This window comes from Phalacrocorax carbo, chromosome 3 (assembly GCF_963921805.1).
Source record: "Phalacrocorax carbo chromosome 3, bPhaCar2.1, whole genome shotgun sequence".
Classification (NCBI taxonomy): Eukaryota; Metazoa; Chordata; class Aves; order Suliformes; family Phalacrocoracidae; genus Phalacrocorax; species Phalacrocorax carbo.
This window is the reverse complement of record NC_087515.1, coordinates 51,239,248-51,255,181: the sequence shown is the minus strand read 5'-3', so window position 1 is coordinate 51,255,181 and position 15,934 is coordinate 51,239,248.

Below are 15,934 nucleotides of genomic sequence, written 5' to 3'. Positions count from 1 at the left end.
TTAGAGTGCTCTAACAAGTGTGTCTCTTGGGCAAATATTTTTTTTTTACAGTTTAATTATTCTAAGATTACAGATGATCTAAAAGCATACATTCTCAGAGCTACAAAAACAATTTATTATATCCATGACCCTTTGCCTTACTCATAGCTATACAAGATAGAGAAACAGAAGTCATACATAGCTTCAGCCAGAGACTTCAGACAAAACCAGAGCACCCTCAACTGGAAATATGTCACATCTTTCCTTTAGGTTAAATACATAGTTCTATTCTCTTCATTTATTAGCATTCATTTGAATCTACCTGCTTTAAAATTTTGTGTGATCCATGCACATTTTAGATATACATATGGGAAAGAAAAAAGTTCAAAATTGCCTCTCAAACTGATTGATCTTTACTTCTCTACACAAAACCACGCACAAACCAGAATAAGTCATCATTTGTTTAACCTTTAACTAAAGGGGTTTAATATTCTTGCTACCTCCTCATATCAATTTCTCTCCATTTCTCTAATAATTTTCCACCAACCATTCGATCTCAATAACCATGTTTCACTGTTCTGTTTCAAAGATTAAATAACTAGAATGGAACACAGCATTCCAAAATGAGAAAGATCAGCACAGTGGCACAGCTCTGCTGTTACAACCTATTTGCTTCACAAGCGAAAGAGGGTTGATGCTCCAAAGCCTGTATTCTGCACCTCCCACAGGGTCACACAGTGGCACAATAGTTGGCACAACAAGGCTGTACCTGCATACTGTTAAGCATTTTGAAAGAGATTTCTAGAAATAGCTACACTACTGATTTTGTTAAATTCTTTTTCTATTCACCTTCAGTGCTCTTTCACCTCTGATTAAAGATGCCATTCTTCTAATGTGACATTATGCGGATACACAAAAATTGTGAATGCAGTTCACAATTACAACATACAAGTTCTTCGCTCATAGATAAAAAAACCTTCCCAGCACCTTTGTTATCATCTCATTATCTCATGTAAGGTAGTGCAATTATACTCTTATAGTTCCAGTAATTTTTGCCAGTAAAACAAACCCTGCCAAAGTAGTCTGAAAACAATGCACAATGGGATTAATGCTTGGAAAATTCACAGCTTCTCCTAGTAGTTTCATCTTTCAGGGTAGCAAGGGATCCAAAATTTTAAAAGCAACGAGGCAGCAGAAACACCATTGATACTGGATGATTCTGAAGTTATATTTACAACACACAGTTAAACCAAGATCAGCAAGATTTTGGTTTAACTGCAGTTTGATTTAGGAAACTGCAAGATCTGTTTGGTTAACGATTAGCTAACGCAGGAGTATATTCACACTCTACAGCAAAAACACCAGTAACCTTCAGTTAAGTTTGTTATATTTTCAGATAACCATTTAATTTATACAGAATTTTGCACTATTTACCTTTCAAAATTCCCAGACGGACAAGTACCTGAAAAACTACCATTACAGAGCAAATTTGCCAAGTCTTTATGTGAGAGACCAGTTCACCTATGGCCATGACACATTACAGAAGAAATTTTGCCTCTTGCAAATACCTATCTGCAAAATTAAGAAGCAATTTGAAAACAGGATTTTGAAATCAATATTAATAGCAAACATGCCTTAAGTTTGGATGCAGGGAACAAGAGAACCATCTCTACACTGTGTTGTTAGCCAAGTTGTAGGATGCTTTACTTGCAAGATGATTAGCAGGAACTATCATAGTTTTGACTCTTAAATGGCAGAATCTGTGTTCAGACTGAGGTCGCTCCACTTCAACAAAAACAAAAATAAGCTTCCAGTAGCTCAATACAACAGAGCATCACACCTTAAAGAGCAGTATCATACCAGGACAGTACAGCCAAGGAGTGAAAGAAGGAAAGATCACTTACTTTACTAGATAAAGATGCCAGAACTAGAGGAGATTTGAGTCTTAAGTAACACAGAAAACCCACGCTGGACACCTGTGTTTTTCAGGGGCTTGTGAAACAATTTCTAAACCATGCAGAGTTCCTCCATTCATGGACCTAACAGGTAGTTAGGTACAGAGAATACTTAGAGCTGATTTGTGTTGAAAGACAAAAATTCTGGCAGAAGCTTTGTAACTTTGAGTTAACATGATTACACTTGCTTCTTCTCATCTACTGTAACAATACCTGTCTATTCCTGCCATGAACTTTCATTCACCTGTGCCTACCTGAAGCCAAATAACTGGGGTTTGGCTAAAGCCTGTTTTCTGGAAAGGAATTCAGTTCTGACTTGAAAGCTTCAAGAGAAGGACAAGCTCACTTCCCAGTTGGGGTTTGTCCCAGTGATTAGCCATCCACACTTCTAAAAATCAGGCAGTATGTTTCTAGCTTTGTTCTCAACTACTGGGGCTAGGGAGGGAGGTACACACCTAAGCTTTCAGTTATGGCTTCTGACACCAGCTCTATGACTGGCAGCATTTCCCAACTACTAGCAAATGTGACCTATATCACCTGCAGCCCTTTCAGATCAGCTCTTATTTAAAAAGTTTAGATTGGTATTCAAAGAAACAAAAAGAAAACCCCACCCCAAAATGACTGAAAAGTTACCTAAGTTCTCCCTTAGTGATTCGCTCTTAACTGAGAAAAATCCTTTTTCCAAACAAGACAGACCCCTGCTGCTGGACAAAGTTACTGCAAGCTTAACAAGCTTACTCATTACCCCAGAATAATTCCATTGCTCTGGTTACAGGTCATAGCTATGCACTGCAACTCAAGTCTCTTGTTGCAGTGTAGTGGCATGATACCTCTGAAGTGGCTTGTTGGCAGAGGTGGTCACTTCACCTCCTTGTGTATGGCAAGTCCCTCCCCGCTAATGCATTTCTTCCTAAGGGGTCATCTGATGGAAACAAACATGCTCAGAACCTCACGATGAGCTATCCTTTGGGGCACTGCTGTTGCTGCTTAAATAAGGTGATGCAGATCTAAGCAACAGGCTTAAAAGATGGAATAGCTGAAACTAAGATATTTGAAGAGAACAAGATGAACGCATATGCCACAAACATCAAAATGCCCCATTGCAGCTCTGCTTTAGATTGACAGTGGGACTAATACGTGTCACCCAGTCAGGTACAGTGTCCCAAATAGCATTCCAACCCTGGCAAAGTTAAACTGACAACTGTACCCAGGTTACATCATGCCAGCCTCCTTTTCATATCCCTATGCTGCACCACAGTTACTGTTTTCGACACTGCTATATATCTCTGTGACCATGTACCCAACACCATGCAAGAGTTGACAATATAGTTATTTATTCAGTTAAGAAACAACTCACCCTTCCCTTACACATTACATTCAAAGGGCAGACTATGATTTAAGAAACACAGAATGAAACCTTCACTCTTCAGAACAGGAAGAAACGAGGCTAAAATGCTGATTCTTACAATCATTTAGGCTGGAAGCAACCTCTAGAGGTCACCTAGACCAACCTCGTGCTCAAAGGAGAAGTTAGACTGGGCTCAGACTCTGTGGCAGAAATGGGATAATGAAGGGGGGTGGTTTGTTTTGGGGGCAGGATTTGGAGTGAGGGGGAGCTGCTTCTTTTAATACTTGTCTGGGGTATAGCTGTGCAGAAAATTAAGATAAAGTCTTGCTGCAATAAAGTAAATTATAGCTATGATACTTATTCTCTAAGATGCACCTCAGTGTTATCATCTGCAACAGACTTACCCCACATCCAGTTTATTAGAGTAGAAGGATACCAGACACATCATAAAGTAGTTTAAAACACAGATGTACAAAATTTATTTGGAAGCTCTGCAATATCTTAACTTCAAGACTAAAAATACTTAGTTGCCATGGTTAAATTTCATACTGCTTTTTGGGTTTGTTTCAACTCTCCAAGACTTGCTCTCTTCCCTCCAAGAAGAGACACTCAGTTACCACTAATTAAAAGGCACAGTATTGCATCAGTCTCAGTAGTACAAGCATCATTATCAATACCCTAAGTGTGTCAGTAACACAACTGAGGCCATTCCATCTATAGAAATAGGGTGAAAATCTGCCTCATATAAAGCAGAAAGATGTCTGGAGGCCTGAACTCAGCCAGCTGGGGAAGGAAGTCATCCCAGGTAACAAGGGACCACAATTTCCAAAATATCAGTTTCCCAAGGTTGCACTGCTTACTACAGCAACAGTTCTGCTAGCTACTAGAAAGATGAGCAAGGCATACAAGTGAGCTAGCCGATGTCTGAACTGATAACTTGTTAAATGTCAAAAGCTTTGTGGCATCCTAAGTTTTACTGAACTTCGCAGGAGCTTCAAAAGCAGACTGCTTAGTTTTACTGAACCTGCACTAGATGTCAGCACTCCCCACAGTACAGCAGGGCTCGACTAGCCCAGGCACATACTGAGAACACGTATTTCTGAAGCGCTGTGCTGTGCTTTCTTCCTAGACAAATAAGGTTCACGCTTGCATAGCATTCAAATAACAAGAATTAAAATTGCTTTTTGTTCTCAAACATTAGGAAATGACATGTTTTGTCTCTAAAATGTATTCTCTATCAAAGCTGAGCTAGTCTTGTAACTAGATCAAAGAAAGGTTAAAAACCATGTCAACACGTAGCTGCAATAAATGCAGTCTGGTTTCTGCAGGGAAACAAAGAAGCTGGCAGACTTCTGTACTTATTTTTGGGAACACACAATTTTCCCAGAAAGAAAGGTAAGTCAAAGTTGTTCTGCAAGAAGCAGAACTAACACAGCCTGTTTTGCAACAAATTTACGGCTATCATCCCTTGGACTCCTTTCTTCCTCTTGCCTTTCTTTTGGACAGGGAGCAAGCAGGCTAGGAAACCTGTATGCTGTATCTCATTGATTAGTATATACTGACTTCTGGTCAAGAACAATTCTGCTCTTCCTTCCCTTGGTAGGGCACTGCTTTGAGTCTCTAAGCTCTGTTCATCTCTCAATTTTGACAAAGACTTTGAGAACAGAGGTCTAAGTGCCTACCCCCCTTTCAAGTCTGACTGAAGCTAGCCATAGTATTCAAAGTTGGGGAGGTACTATCAGTGCAACTGTAAGAGTAAGTACTGCTTCCCTAAGAACAGGCTAAAGATCTAATCAAGTCTATCAGCCTTGGCATCCTTCAGACTGCTGCATAATTGCTTGCTTACAGGTCATGCAGTCTCAGAGTACGGGAGTTTTCAGTTCGATTCTTTAAAAGAAGAGACTTATCTTTGTCCCCATGGCAACAGACTGTTGTTATGTCCACACTGCAGTTAGAAGATGTGCCTGCAGTTTACTTGCTAGCTTTGGTCTAGCTAGTTCAAGAAAATATAACAACACATCCAAAATAGTATGGGTTAGGGTTTTCAGACACTTGAGTACACTCTCATTAGCCAAAGCCTATGCTGCCATTCCTTAGCTACTTGTGGTCCCACAGCTGCAGCAAGACCACAACCAGCTACAGAGCAGCATCTGGTAAGAAATGTACGTCATATTATCTGACATTATTTCAATATGCATTTTACAAAAGTGCAATGTCTTCAAATAACTTTAAAAGACACAAGGTGTACATTGTGTGTCTCTCCTGCCCACTCCTCCATCCCCACCCCCCAAAAAAGAGTCACTTATGTTTGTGACTAACATAGACACAGGACAGGAGAAGAAACACTTCTCATAGCACAGATGGATGTATCCAACAGGCTTTTTGCTTCAGTTGGCCCTTTTGCCTGTGGGTGTTTCCATGTATCATGTTATACTAAAATGCTCATAGGCCTGGGTTTCAGAACACGTCTGAAACCATCTCATCAGGCTAATATTTAAAAACCTAAATTAAACCTCTACTTTGCTTAAAAAAAAGTCACACCTACCCATCACAACACTAAGTCTGACAGCCCTGTGAAATTCCATGTTGTGCCACAACAACACATGATGAATATGATTTTAATCCAATTTCCCCCATGAGCACCCAAACCTCTGAGGTTTAGGCTACTTTTATGTTTAAGCTGCCTCAGCCTTATTCTTCAAATTAGTCAGAAGACCAGAGAATGGGGGGACGGGGACGACACCCACAAGCAGATGCATCAAAACACCTTTACATACTGCTGCTGCCAGTCACTGAATATTTCTGTTAATTCACACAGACTAAACCGCATTCCAAGAGCACTCAAACGCCCTGCAAAACACTCACCTGGGGAGAGAGTTATGCCCATTCCATGTCTTCAAGCAGCAAAGCAAGCTGATCCTGGTCTCCCATATCCACTTTCTTGTGAGAACTGGAGAAGTCACACAGGAAGCTATTTTACTTCTACTTTAACAGATTTAGTCCACTTCTTATGTTGCCATGTATGAAGTCAAAACGTTTCAAAAACAAGGCAAAACAATGAAGTTATTCATTTAACTCTTGAAGCTATCCTGTTTGTTTAAATAACTTGCCGTATGCAATATGCAGATAGCTTCAAGTGCCCAGATCAGTAGTTAGCTGATTCTGTATATACAGCATACCACACTCTTGACTTTTTCTACCCTCATAAGAACAACACTTTTCTCACCAGATAAAAAAACTTATTGATCTTCAAATCTACATGTAAAGCCTTGGGCCCTGAGGCAGGCCTCTTCTTCATAGAGAACAGCAATCTCTTCCCCCACTAAGCTGCAGCTCAGAGTTTTCAGCCATGAGCTTCATCAGAAGATCAGCTATTCAGGCCCAGAAACAGTCCCTAGGCCAGGTACTGAAAGGCTAAAGCGTTTTGCTGTTGATGAGACCATATGCAAGGAGACCTCTTCTGTACAAACAGCTAAACACTCCCAGTCCCCGCAGGCAAGTCATCCACTGTTTCATATGTTTTTTAAAGCTCTGGAGTCATGTGATCATGTGAAACTCCAGTTTCCATTATGCTTTCTGAAATCATTTAACTTTTTGGGCTAAGAAAAGCCCAAATAAACAAAAAAATCAGTATCCCATTACATGATCTTATTTTTCCTTTACTTTTACAGAGATATGAAAGACAATTTTAACAATGCAAGTTAGTGACCCTAAAATCAAGTGACAAGAGCAGTATGTTTAGACATTGCACGTTGCCCAAGTATAACTGCAGAAGAAAAAACAGAGCTAAGAGAAACAGTGCAGGAAGAGCTACCCCACCTTTTCCATGACATCTCCAGATGATCTGGCAGCAAATCAATGGTAGCACAAGATTTCAGAGGGTTTCTCTGTCTACTGTGTCAAAGACAGACACAGCTCAAGTTCCCTATGTCAGATGCAGGCAGAAATTCAGGTATTATCACCCTGCAGCTGCCACAGAGGGGGCATCTAGCACCTGTGTTCTCTGCTTCAGCCCAGTGAACGGGATTTGTAGGTGATCCCCATTCTCCAGAAGGTCTTTCATTACTATGAAATGAACACCATAATCCAAGTTAGGGTGCATCTATATTAGTTAAAGAATGAAAAAGAGGCAGAAAGAGCAACCCAGACAAAGCAGTATTTTAATGGTCCATTTCTTTCCCAGGGCCTGGGACTGATCTTGTCCCAGCTGCTCAATGAGAAGGATCAGAAGCCCTGCTCAAATTAGCCTACATAAGCACACTGGAAACATTTGGTCTGCATACCTACATTTCTTGCTGGACAGTCTGACATAAGTTTATAGCTGGCTTTCTATTAATAAAGCTGAAGGCTAAGACCTTCAGGAAGGCCAAGGATTACTATGCCAGGAATAAATTATCACTTTTAAGAGAAGACTGTGTAGATCAACATAGGGCAACAAGCTCTCTCCCTTAATATATACAGCAATGAAGAAACTTAACTTGGCTAATCCAGAAGCACCTTTACCTCACACTCATAACTCAGTCTAAACAAAGACAGTTGGAAAGACAGCTCACAAATGTTTGCTGATACAGTTCAGTCTCCAGACAGTAACACCCATTTTGTCTACTTGTTGTCCATAAGTATGCTTGCAACATACTTTTAAAGGCCACCAACATACCAATGTAAATACAATTAAGTAGTTGTAAAGTTTGACAGCAACACAAAGACAGTTATGTAGGAATATTTAGGCAACAGGCACCATATAGGCCACCACAAAAAAAAAGCTTAGGAGAAATATGGAAGGCATTTCTAGTTTTTAATCCTACTTCAACTCATTCTGCAATAGCCAGGAGATCTTCAGCTCCAGCCACACCAGGTGAGAGTTAAGCATCAAACAGTTTTCAAGAAAACATCCTATGCCTATTCCCCTTGCACCACCTTGCAAGAACCACCACAGTCCCAGCACCAAACCTGGCAAACTGATGAAGCCACCATTTCAAACATGCAGCAAGCACTTTCCATAGCTCTAGATATTCCTGAAAGTGAACCCTGGTGCAAACGAAAAACATTTCACAGGCAAGAGAAGCAATGGGTTGCCATGTCAACCCACTCTGTACCTGTAATCAGAGCCTAGTGTACGGTTACTTAGTTAGCATCTATGCTACTAGGAAAGGTAGAGATTAAAAACTCAAGTCCCTACAGTATGTTGCCAGCCTACAAGATTTTGAACTAAATGCATATTTCTCCCAAAGGTGATGGGGCAAGTCAAACTGCTTTAAGAGAACTGTTAGAAGAAAGACTAGCAGAACCTGGTAAAATCTGTAAAATAAAGAAGAAAAATTTCCTACTGATCTAATAAGTTGCAACAGTGAATCATAACTTAAGAGATAAATAGTTATTCTATGCAGAATCTGAACTTAATGTCTTTTCTCCCAATTCAGACATTGTAGCTAGTTTCCTATTCTTTGCCACAGTTAGAGCTTAAAATTCTCAGGTTCTTAAATCTACATTTCCAAAGAGTTTATTGCAGAACTAAAGAGTTAGAGAAGTCAAACTCAGGATCTGGGATTCACAACATTACATGGACTACTGGCTGATCCCCCGACATGCTTGAGAAGTCCTGCTTGCCTATCTGAAAGGAAGACCAGTTTTCAAATTCCTGTTTCAAATCCAGGGAATTTGCATGGTTCCAGGGACAGGAGATGGATTCTGCCTAGTTTTTTCATTAGTAGGATTGTATAAGCTTCACCTAGGCATCAAAGCCTCCAGGGTTTTACAAACCTGTGATGAGCATGAAGCAAACAGAAGACCACGTTTATCATTTGCACGCTAAATATATAAGTATTAGTCTTGGGCATTTTAAAAACATTAATTAAATATTCTTTTTACACAATTACTTTGAGGCTGACAGTATGTACACCAAACATCCCACCCACCCCCTGCCCAAAGCCAATTCTTTAGTCAAAGCCGGCTCTGAGAGCCAAAAAGGTGTGCAAGTCTGCCAACTACACGCAGCATGACAAACCATATTTCAGGAAAATGACTCAGTAAGTTCAAAATGTTTTACACATTTAATTAAGCCTTACACTAACTCCAGCTGGTAAGCAAGAGTATGAATCATGGAAACTAGATCACAGAAGCAAACTCAAAGCAACTCAAACACTTAACTGCTTACTCCTGGAGCTGAACAGTTACTACAGCAGGAGGAAGTATCCTGCCTCATAGGCAAGTATACTGTGGATAGGAAGCAAGAAAAAAAAAAAAAAAAGAAAAGAAAAAACAACTACCATAACTTGAAGCACAGATCCTATACCAACCAGTACTACCAGAGACATTGCCATCAAACCCTCTTCTAATCCTCAGGATGTTATCAGCTGACACTAACACTTGCCTACTACTCTCCCTTCAGTGTCTTCTCCAGAGCTATCTCCATGAAAGGATGGCACAAGAAGGACAAAAGACTACCAGGAAGAAGTTGTGGTAATGTCATTAGCATGAAGCTTTGTGTCATTATGACCATCACTGCACTGACTCAGTGGTTTCCAAACTTATGGTGTTTAAGGGCACCACAAGTAACAACAAAACACTGCAGTATCCTGAACTTCCTTACTTAACAAGGACATATCTTAAGATGCAACTGAGCTAAACTACTAGTAAAAGATCAAACTTCCACAACATAGTCCTGGTGCTAAAATAAAAAAAAAAATTATGCAAATAATCATCCTGTTGTTCACAGGTTGCCCATTCCCACTGCTGGCCACAATCAGCTAACAAGAATACAGTTAAGAGACTAACATCTGAGGTCCCACAAGACCACAGAAAAACGTGCAGCAGGTGTTTAGTTTAGAAGGATACACAGAACATCTATAACATGCTGAGCTATAAAACACTTCCCACCACACCCTAGAAAAATTTGAGAGCAATAGCAAGTTAAAACACATTATCCACCACTAGTTTGCTGCAAGAAAAGAGAAGTACGGTTATTGTCCCTTACTGTCTCATGGTTTTAAATGTCTGAAGTAGTTTGCAACAGAACAGTAAGTTTCCCCGTGTTTGCCATGTTATTTGTGTATCCTTTATCATTGTGCTGGTCTGCAGGATGACTAGCTTTCCATGTTGACAAGGGGACCCTGAGTTCAGGGCCTCTATCAAACATCAAAAGGTGTAAACTGAAATACCTCCACTTGCTACTTGCACCCATACTCAAGTTACAAGGCTGGCACAGTAAAGGCAATGTTCACGCCTGTTTTTAGTGCACACCACTAACATTCCTCACATTATTCCTATTTCTTTCCCATTGCACTGCTGGTAAGATTGTTATCACAAAGAAAGGATCAATACAGTGATGGAAGTGACAAGGAAGGCTACAACACAGCACTGCATCCTTCTTCCCAATACAACAACAAAATGGTGGTTGGGAAAGAGGCAAGTAGCTCTACATACTTTGCCCTTAGCCAGCAAACCTTACATATTGCTGCACATGAACAAATATTGTCAAAGTCTCTTACTAAGACCAGGGAATGATTGAGTGCATTGTCACTAGCGCTGAATAGTCACTTTTTTTTAAGAGGCTGTTATCTTCTTTCAGGATCTTGGACAACATCAGCTCAAACTCAGTGTGCTCAAGTCCTGCCACTGACAACACCAGCCTCTACGTTGTTTACATGGGATCCAATCACAGCTCCAGCATCTTCTCACTGTGTCCATTTCCACCAGTCAATGGGGACTGCAGCTCCATTTCACACAGCTGTCCTGAAGATGGAATTATAACCTTCTTCCCCTGTCTCCACAGCACAGACAACAGCTTTGTTTACTCCAGAGACAAGCAATTTTTTTTAGCTACTGGATGACAATCTCCAGAGCAAAGGCTGTGTTTCTCTCTCAAAACACACACCACAAGCACGACCTTCAGAGTCAGAATCTATCACTGTTGTCATTTCAATCAGTGCAAAAGTCGTACAACTGAGGGCATACGTCCCATAGAACAAAGACAAGAGAAGATGATAGGTCTACCCTACACCACTGGATTAGGCCTTTCATGGCATGCTTGGAGTTGCTTACTTTGTCAACCTGAAGCCGTTATGAAGCATCCTGGCAGATGCAGTTACTGTCTTCCTCTAGTCAAAGAGCACTAGCATTAAGTATGTGGCTCAGAAGAGACAAACTTGTAGCAGAGTCTACACTGAATTTCAAGAACTGTCTCAGTAATGCCCTTCAAGCTTCAGGCCCCCACACCTGCATTGTAGAAGAAAAAGTTAGTCCTTCAGCCACTCCCACGCTACAAATCTGAACAATGCCAAACTCCAGTACAGGTATAGGCACTGAGCCATCAGAAAGCAACCTTAAAACAATCCTGATTCAAATCAGTAAATAAGAGAGACTGCCTCCTTGTCACACTTTTGCATTCATCTTTACATCCACGATAAGATCTTGCACGAGATATGCATCCAGCCTGGATATCAAGTCATATTTATTTAGCATTGTGCTTTACTGCTTAAGTATTTGTTGGCTATTGGATTCAGATGTTTAAAGGATTTGATCACTTATCTTAGTTTGCTTCTGTAAACAGCTAACTACACACTGCAAACTGACAAACACCATTCGGATCTCTAATCTGTGTTAACCTCCTGTTCACTCAACAAGACTGTCACCCACAGAAATGTGTCACAGAATCACAGAGTCGTAGGGGTTGGAAGGGATGTCTGGGGATCACCTTGCCCAACCCCCCTGCTTGAGCAGGGACACCTACAGCAGGGGCACAGGAACGCATCCAGGTGGGTTTTGAATGTCTCCAGGGAAGGAGACTCCACACCCTCCCTGGGCAGCCTGTGCCACTGCTCTGGCACCCTCACAGGAAAGAAATTTCTTCTCATGTTTAGCTGGAACTTCCTGTGTTTCAGCTCGTGCCCATTGCCCCTTGTCCTGTCATTGGGCACTATTGATAAGAGCCTAGTCCCATTGTCCTGACACCCACCCTTTAGATATTTATAGGTATTGATGAAATCCCCCCTCAGCCTTCTCTTCTTCAGGCTGAACAAACCAAGGTCTCTCAGCCTTTCTTCGTAAGGGAGATACTCCAGCCCCCTGACCATCTTAGTAGCTCTCCACTGGACTTGCTCAAGCAGTTCCCTGTCCTTCTTAAACTGGGAGGCCCAAAAATGGACATAGTACTCTAAATGTGGTCTCAGTAGGGCAGAGTAGAGGGGGAGGATAACCTTTCTCGATCTGCTGTCAATACCTGCAACAAGACTGCTTCTCATACACCATTTCCAGAAGTCGTCTTTCCCTGTGAAACTAGAGGTATGCTGCAGAGTTTCAGGGTCACCTTCCCCACTCCCCCAGTGTGACAAAACCATATGACAGCCAAGGAAAATGGACACCAGGATATTCAAGAAAATAAAATAATTAAATATAGAAGTAAACCCAGACACACACCATGCTTTTCTGCCCCAACAGATCTTCTGACTCCATTCTCTGGGTCAGATGTGCCCTGTGCACCTAGCACAAGTCTACAGCAACCCTACTAAATTTAAAGGAAATGGCTACTCCTTCAGTTTTCCCCTAAACTTAACATCATTATACATATCAGCCTAGGTTTTCAGCTTTGATAATATCTTCTCCAAGTATTTGGTTGCTAATAGTGCAAGCTATCATTTAGGTATCTGTGGTGGTTTGAGAAGGAACCCTAAGCACAACATTGTGTGAATCAAACTACCTAGCACCCTGACCTGCCAGGATGGAGGTCAGACCTTGCTTGGCACCCAACAGCATCAAGGAACTAAGGCTACTTCTGGATCACACTGCATGCTGACAAGCAGGACAGACCAAAGGAGGCTGCTCTGGGAAAGCTTTCCTCTGGATAGATTCTACCTCTACAGTGCTGCAGGACAGGCTTTAGACAGACCTCACCTCAGAGACCCCCTGTGTCAGGTGCAGTTAGGAATACTGCAAATAGGAGGCTGGGGAGTGCGAAGCATCACCTTGCTCTAGGCTAAATTCTGTTCCTAAAATCAAATCCCTCTTTCTCCTGTTACTCTCCCCCGCTTCTAAGGGGCCAAAATGACAGGAAAGGGGATGAAGAGACCAAGCCTTTCAAAAGACAACTTTAACTAAAAGCATAAAAAAAAAAATATATATATAAATACATACCCTTACCATTCCTTCCCTATTCAGCTGAGAAGAGTAGCTTTCAAGACTACAGCTGCTAGCATTTCAAGCAGGCTGCTTTGCACCTTTAGCTACCAGTGCTATAGCCTGTAACACAGGCTTCAGGCACACTATGGGATGTGGAACTTTGCAGGTACACTCCTCCTGTATAAGTCAGAAACAGTTTTCAGACGACAGGCACTCAGGAGAGGCTCGCTGACATAACCAAGACACTATTTTTGCAGTTTAATACCTTTGTATCACCTCCATTTATAGAGGGGTGATTCACAACCTTAAGTCTCCATAAAAAAAAATAGATTAATAAAGCAGTTGGTGTTAAAAGCTACTTAATATATACTGTACAAGAAGCCTCTCTCAAGACTGTTTATCATAATACAAGACTTTTTACAGGAAAGTGCAGGAGATTATGTACATTAAACATGCATAGTTATTAGCACATACCAGGAAGCAATCTACTCAAATAAGAGTCTCATGCACAAGAATGTATCAGCTTTTTAAACAGTACTGAATTGCTCATTCCATTAGGAATATTTTCTTCCATAAGAGGCATTACTAAATATATTAGGGTTACCTTCTAACCACAGTTGAAAATTGAGAATTTTACTAAAAAGGTAAAAAAGTTTTAGATTAGTAAATGTTGAGAAACTCCCAGTTCCTAACTACTGGGAGTGAGAACTGTGGTTCCTACAGTGTACAAAAGGATTGGGCTATTCAAGTACCTAAATATGACCAAATATGCTTAAACACCACACTTACAACTCAGGCCACCACAAATAACACAAGACATCAATGAAAGGGATAGACTATACTTCAATCATCCGTCATACACATGATCACCAATTAGCACACACTATGCTTTCCCTCCCTTTTTCTTTTTGAGTTTTGGTAACAGAAAGAAGAATCCCAGACCAAACTAAAAGAACCTAGTAATCACACTAATTACTAACTTCACATAAACATAGCAACAGCAGTTAAAGGAGAGAAAACAGCTACAAAATAAATACAAAAACAGTAATTAGAAAATCTAAGCCCATTTTGGATGAGACAGGTCTACACAGGGTCAGGTTTTGTCATTTACTAAGCTCCTCACTTACATCCAGAATGAAAATACTTAGAAGACTTAAGGTTTTAACGCTAATTACACAAAGAGGTTATCTGATCATGATACCTACAGTTCAAGCAACTTAGATGTGCAAGAAAGTCTATATAGATGCTGGATGAAAGTTTTGAACAGCTGTGAACTTGCTGTTAGCTTCACATAGGCAATATCATAAAAATAGCCACCTGCAACCCTAGACGTCAGATCTTTATATTCAGCCCCACACTTTCTGGTGTTGATGCAACCCTCTGTCTTCCACAGAGGTGTTTATACAACATGAATCTCCTGGCCTCCTGTCAGAAGTAAGTGGCCAAATGCTAGTTTTAAAGCATCCAGGTACTTAAGACAGAGCAATTGGCCTTCCTCCTTAACTTCCTGAACATATTCACAGCAGCAACAAAAAATCTACACCACACATTTCATATAATGTTTTAAATTTCAACATAATTTTTGTTAAATCCCAAGTTTAATGAACAGGTACACATACTGATCAGACATCCCATAAACTTGCAGAAGTTCTAGATTTGACTCATTTGTTCAAATGCAGTCAGACTAATTTATTACCCAAAGCTGCCTTTTTAGTCAACAGGGAAAGCTGCTCAGGTCCTGGATAAAATAAATTGCACCCTGAAGCGCATAACTGCTTAGAAACAGAAAGCTTAATTTTTGACACCTACAATGACATGTTAATTCTTCTGTGTCTAACCATGGCTATTTGAGAATATATTTTATTTTTGTCACAGATGGTAGACCTACCTTCTGATTTTTCCCATCAAATCTTTGGAAGAAAACAGTTAGAGGAAGGCTTTTTCTTCCAGAACAGCAGCAGTGCTCATTTTGCTTCTTTGTCACATCACTGTTTCTTTGGGGACAGTTATTTATAGACTTGGAAGTAGCAGGAAAGGAGAGAAGAGAATTCAAAGAATTCTTATTTCAACACAAAACACTCTGTTCTTAGGAGAGAACAAACCATAGAGTAAGCAAGAAAACTAGAGTAAGCTAGGAAATAAAGGGGAAAACAATTGGCTTTCAGCTCATTCTAATGAAAGAAAAAATGGATTTCCTCACCCTAGAGCTAACCATCTATAGGTAAGCTTTAGTTTGTTTCAGCTTTCTTTTTTATAAAAAAAACCCAGCTCTCTAGGAGGCAAAATAGTCATCACAAACAGTTTATCCTTAACTCTAGGGTCTGCCAAGTGACTCATCTCTCCTGATGACACAGTTAGCTCACAGCTAGTACACTCTCTTGGGCACCAACTGCCATTATTGAACAAGCTCATTTTCATGAAGAAACAGTTTTCTACAGATAAAGTTTCATTTGTCTAAGTAATAACCCTTGTTCAAAGCTCAAGGGGCCTAATTCTGTGAAGTGTTTGTTTTACATCTTGCATATGTTTTATCAGAACT